This window comes from Miscanthus floridulus, chromosome 17 (assembly GCF_019320115.1).
Source record: "Miscanthus floridulus cultivar M001 chromosome 17, ASM1932011v1, whole genome shotgun sequence".
In the NCBI taxonomy this organism is placed as follows: Eukaryota; Viridiplantae; Streptophyta; class Magnoliopsida; order Poales; family Poaceae; genus Miscanthus; species Miscanthus floridulus.
Genome location: NC_089596.1, coordinates 61428792 through 61434791, shown reverse-complemented (window position 1 = coordinate 61434791; position 6000 = coordinate 61428792).

Here is a 6000-nt window from a genome sequence, read left to right as displayed (position 1 = left end):
TTGTTGAGAGGAAGAATAGAACACTCATTGATATGGCAAGGTCTATGCTTAGTGAGTACAATGTGAGTCAATCTTTTTGGGTCGAAGCTATCAACACGGCTTGCTATTGTAGCAACCGCCTCTATTGTCACCGATTGAAAGAGAAGACACCTTATGAGCTCTTGAATGGTAGAAAGCCTAACATTGCATATTTTCAGGTCTTTGGTTGCAAATGTTATATCTTGAAGAAAGGCACAAGATTGGGCAAGTTTGACAAAAAATGTGATGAAGGATTCCTACTTGGCTATTCCACAACAAGCAAAGCATATAGAGTTTGGAATTTGGATAGTCGGTACTCTTGAGGAAGTTCATGATGTTGAATTTGATGAAACCAAGGGTTCACAAGTAGAGAATGAGAACTTAGAAGATGTTAGAGGCATTCAACTTTCAAATGCCATGAAGAACATGGATATTGGTGAATTGAGGCCTAGGCAAGTGAATGATGATGAAGATGATCAAGTGCAAGTGCTCTCTAACTCAAATGTGCAAGATGATACAAATCAAGTGAGTGCAAGTGACTCTCATGACATTGATCAAGATCAAGTGGCTAGTACATCATCTCAACCCAATGATCTAGCAAGTGCAAGCAATCAAGTTCCATTGCTCCAACCAACAAGTATTGCAAGAGATCATCCTTTGGATACAATCATTGGTGATATTTCAAGAGGTGTGCAAATAAGATCAAGATTGGCATCATTTTGTGAACACTTCTCATTTGTGTCATCCATTGAACCAAAGAAGATAGATAAGCTTTGAAGGATGTTGATTGGGTCAATGCTATGCATGAAGAGCTTAACAACTTCACAAGAAATCAAGTATGGGAGTTGGTTGAAAGACTAAAGAGACATAATGTGATTGGAACCAAATGGGTCTTTAGAAACAAGCAAGATCAAGATGGGATAGTGGTAAGGAACAAAGCAAGATTGGTAGCACAAGGCTATACTCAAGTAGAAGGTCTTGACTTTGGAGAAACATATGCCCCGGTTGCTAGATTAGAAGCAATAAGAATCTTGCTAGCCTATGCTTGTGCTCACAACATCAAGCTCTATCAAATGGATGTCAAGAGTATATTTCTAAATGGCTACATCAATAAAGAAGTATATGTTGAGCAACCTCCCGGTTTTGAAGATGATAAGAAGCCCAACCATGTATACAAGTTGAAGAAGGCATTGTATGGCTTGAAGCAAGCACCTAGAGCATGGTATGAGAGATTGAGGGACTTCCTCCTCTCTAAAGGGTTCACAATAGGCAAGGTTGACACCACTCTTTTCATCAAGAAGATTGGAAAAGATCTATTTGTCTTGCAAATCTATGTAGATGATATCATATTTGGATCAATAAATCAAGATTTTTGTGATGAGTTTGGAAAGATGATGGCTAATGAGTTTGAGATGTCCATGATTGGAGAATTGAGTTACTTCCTTGGTCTTCAAATCAAGCAATTAAAGAATGGTACATTTGTGACTCAAGGCAAGTACATCAAGGACATGATCAAGAAGTTTGGAATGATTGATAGCAAAGTCATTAGCACACCAATTGGAACCAATGGCAACTTGGATAGTGATGCAAGTGGAAACATGGTGGATCAAAAGTTGTATCGGTCTATGATTGGTAGTCTACTCTATGTGACCGCATCAAGGCCAGATGTCATGTTTAGTGTATGCATGTGTGCAAGATTTCAAGCCTCACCAAGAGAAAGTCATTTGAATGCTACAAAGAGGATATTGAGGTACTTGAAGCATACACCAAATGTTGGTTTGTGGTATCCCAAAGGAGCAAAGTTTGAGCTAGTTGGTTACTTCGAATCAGATTATGCGGGATGCAAGGTTGAAAGGAAGAGCACCTCAGGCACATGTCAATTATTAGGAAGATCACTTGTTTCATGGTCATCAAAGAAGCAAAATAGTGTTGCATTATCAACCGTCGAAGCCAAATACATATCTGCCGGTAGTTGTTATGCACAAGTACTTTGGATGAAGGCCACTTTGATTGACTTTGGAATCAAGTTCAAGAAAGTGCCATTGCTATGTGACAATGAGAGTGCAATCAAGCTAACCAACAATCCGGTTCAACATGCAAGAACAAAGCACATTGATGTCCGCCACCATTTCATAAGAGATCATCAACAAAAAGGGGACATTTGCATTGAGAGTGTAGGCACCAAAGATCAACTTGCCGATATATTCACCAAGCCATTGGATGAGAAAAGGTTTTACAAGCTAAGGAATGAGTTGAACATTTTGGATTTCTCAAATATGTGTTGATGCACCCCCACTCATATGACATGCCTCTCCTTCGAGCAATCAAAGGTAAAAGTTGGTTGGCATGACATACATCCTTGCTAAGGACATGATTAGTGCATCTAGTCATACTTTCAATCTAATTAGGACCTTTCAAATGGTTCTATTTTATTAGGCTCATTCATGAAAATCAAATGAATTTGATGTTTATATGCTATCACTATTGCTTCCATGCTTGACTTGATCTAGTGATGGCATATGACATGTTTATGGGCTTGTAAACCTAGTGTTTAATCTAGAAAATGAGGTATAAGTGTTTAACTCAACATGGTACAAGATAACCCTTATTTGGAGGTGTGAAGAAGCTTGTCCTTGGATCAAACCAAGTTAAATATCTTTGGCTAATGATCTAGACTAGACTAAATTTGGGAAAATGATTCTCACCCCATTGATTGACATTGATAATCTCGACCCTACAAGTAATACTATCTATATCTAGAACCTTTGTGGTCATTGATGACAAAGGGGGAGAAAAACAAAGATAATGGGGAGAGAAACAAAGAGGAGAGAAACAAAGAGGAGAGAAACAAAGATAGTGAAAATGGGAAAGAAACATAAAGATATCTTGACATATGACATAGGGGGAGAGATATGAAAAAGGAAAGGGATCAACTAAAATTTTGAGCACACAAGTAGGGGGAGCAAGCTCATGAACTTGTATGGTGCATTTGTATGTGCAATTCATATGCTTGCTTGCATGACACAAGTATTAAAGTTAAATATCCATGCTTGTGTGATGAATGTTAGTTATAAGATTAAATGATGAAATGAAATCTCTAGATAACTTTTATTTCCAAGTAAGCTTTTACAAGTGGTTTCTTTCCAAAGTATGTTTCCAAGTGATATTGAGTTAACCATGGTGCTAAGGATGGTATATTGGTGTACTCCAATTGGTATCACGCTTCAAAGGTCCATCTCTTATACCTTAGTATCATGTGGTAGACATTGAATCCTATATTTCCTATCTAAGCATATGTGCAAGCTTCAATCCAAACTCTTAGCACATATGTAGGGGGAGAAATTGCTACCATTTGGGGTTCATGAAACTTGTTCATATCCTTTTACAATTAGTAAGTATGCTTGGGCAAGCAACATGGATTCAATTGAATTTCAATTCATATCTTTGTATAAGGGTTGTCATCAATTACCAAAAGGGAGAGATTGAAAGCTCTAGTTTGGTTTTGGTGAATTGATGAAACCCTAAGTGCTAACCTAGTTCATCAAGTGATCATGAGACAGGTAGCACACTTCAAGTGGAGAAGCTAATGAAGATCATAACATGACAATGGTGATGGCATGGCGGTGATCAAGGGTTTAAACGTGAAAAGAAGAAAGAGAAAAACAAAAAGCTCAAGGCAAAGGTATTATTTGTAGGAGCTATTTTGTTTTGGTGATCAAGACACTTAGAGAGTGTGATCACATTTAGGTTTGATAGCCATACTATTAAGAGGAGTGAAACTCATATCAGAATGCGTGGCGTCCATCAGTGGACTGGACGCTGAGGCTAGGGTTCGGTCAGTTGGACCGGAGCGTCCGATCAGAGCGCAGTGTGCCCAGTGAAGGGGTACAATGGCTCTATTTCGTGGGGGCTTCTATTTAAGTCCCATGGCCGGCTATGGCTCACATCTTTGGCCATTTTCTTTGACATAGCAACCTTGTGAGCCTAGCCAAAGTCCTCCCACTCATCTCCATCATTGATTCATCATCATAGTGAGATTGGGAGTGATCCAAGTGCATTGCTTGAGTGTTTGCATCTAGAGGCACTTGGTGTTTGTGTTTCGCTGCGGATTTCTCTTGTTACTCTTGGTGGTTGCCGCCACCTATATGGCTTGGAGCAGCGAGGATCATTGAGCAGAGGGTGGTGATTGTCTCTGGCTCCGATCGTGGTGATTGTGAGGGGTTCTTGACCTTTCCCCGGCAGAGCACCAAAAGGTACTCTAGTGGATTGTTCGTGGCTTGTGTGATCCTCATCTTGTGTTAGTTGTGCGGCACCCTATTGAGGGTTTGGCGTGTGATGCCAATTAGCGCGTGAACCTCCAAGTGAGTGAATCGCCACAATGAGGAGTAGCTTGCCGGCAAGCAAGTGAACCTCGGTAAAAATCATTGTGTTCATCCTTTGATTTCGAGGTGATTGGTCTTCATTGTTATTCATCCTTGTGATTGATTGGTTCACTCCTCGACATGGCGGTATAACTATCTTGATCACTCTCTTTACTTTACCGCAAACTAGTTGACAAGCTCTTTAGTGTAGCTAGTTGTGAGAGCTTGCTTGCTTGGTTGGTGTGGCTCTTTAGTTAGTCTTTGAGAGCACACTAACATAGGGTAGTGTCATACCTCTTGTGTGAATCGACACTATCTAAACTAGAATTGTGGTAGGTGGCTTGCATTTTGAGTAGGCTAGCGCAACACTTGCTTCGCCTCATAATTGTCTAACCTTTTGTTAAGTGCTGTTGTAGAAATTTTATTAGGCTATTCACCCCCCTCTAGCCTTTAGGACCTTTCATCAGCTCATCTTGTGATCGTCCTCCCTCAAGCGTTTTGTCAACAAAACAGAGGGGCTAAGTTGTGCCATGTTTTTCTCGATGGACGAATCATGGTGCTAGGTAAGCTATTAATGGGCTAGTCTAAGTGGGGCCCTGGCTTCCCATTCGTGGGGATCCGGCATGGGCCAGCTAGTGACCGACTCTAGATTCTTGGTGACCAATCCATATAGTTCTTGGGTCCGTTCGAGCGGTCCCAAGGGCTCGCTGCCTTTCTTATATGAAAAACTATGCACTATGAACCGACCAAGACTTGAACGTGGGCTGGGATGCCTGCGGCGCTCGTGCGCCCAGGTACTGGCTGCTAGCGGGCCCATCCCTTTCCACCCCTCACTCTAAAGACGCTCTAGAGCGATTGTGAACCCATCAGTGGGCCAACCTTCGAACTCCTAGGACTGAATGGGACATGGGAGCATTTCAGCTTCGTATCCCTCCTTACCTGTGGTGGTTCTTGGCCCATCGAATGGGTCAAACCATTGTTCGATGCGTCCTTCGAGGGAGCATCTAGAGGTGGCGTGCGCATGTTGCTCAGAGAGGCGATGTGATGAGGCGCGGTGGGCACGTTCGAGGGAGCGGTCAGAGGTGGCATGCACATGATCTTTGGGGGGGCGATGTGACGTGGCATAGTAGGCACGTAAATCTAGGTGGATGGTTCACCTCTCACCTCACCCTGCCTTATAAATAGCGGCCTCCTCCTTCATGTTTTGGCACACTAAACCGCAACCTTGCCTTCTCTGCCTTTCCACCATCATCGTTTAGATCTGCTGCCCTTGCTAATCCACCGCTAGCGCCCTAGATCCGTAGCCTTCACTTCTCTGGTGCTGCCAAAAAGTCCTTGCTCCTGCGTCTTCGCTTTCCATGGAGTCGTGGTACCGCTCCGACATCACCCACGCATGCATGAAGGGCCTTGTCAAGCATGGTCTTCTTCATGGAGGACCGACGCGATGGAGTGGCTGGTTCTCGACCACGAGGATGTGCCAATGCCGCCCGATGGTTACATCATCTCCTTTGCGCCCTTCCATGAGCATGGGTTCGCAATCCCCTCTCATCTGTTCTTCTGGGGGCTGCTGCACCACTACCAGATTGAGCTGCAGCACCTCAACCCCAATGGGATCCAGCAC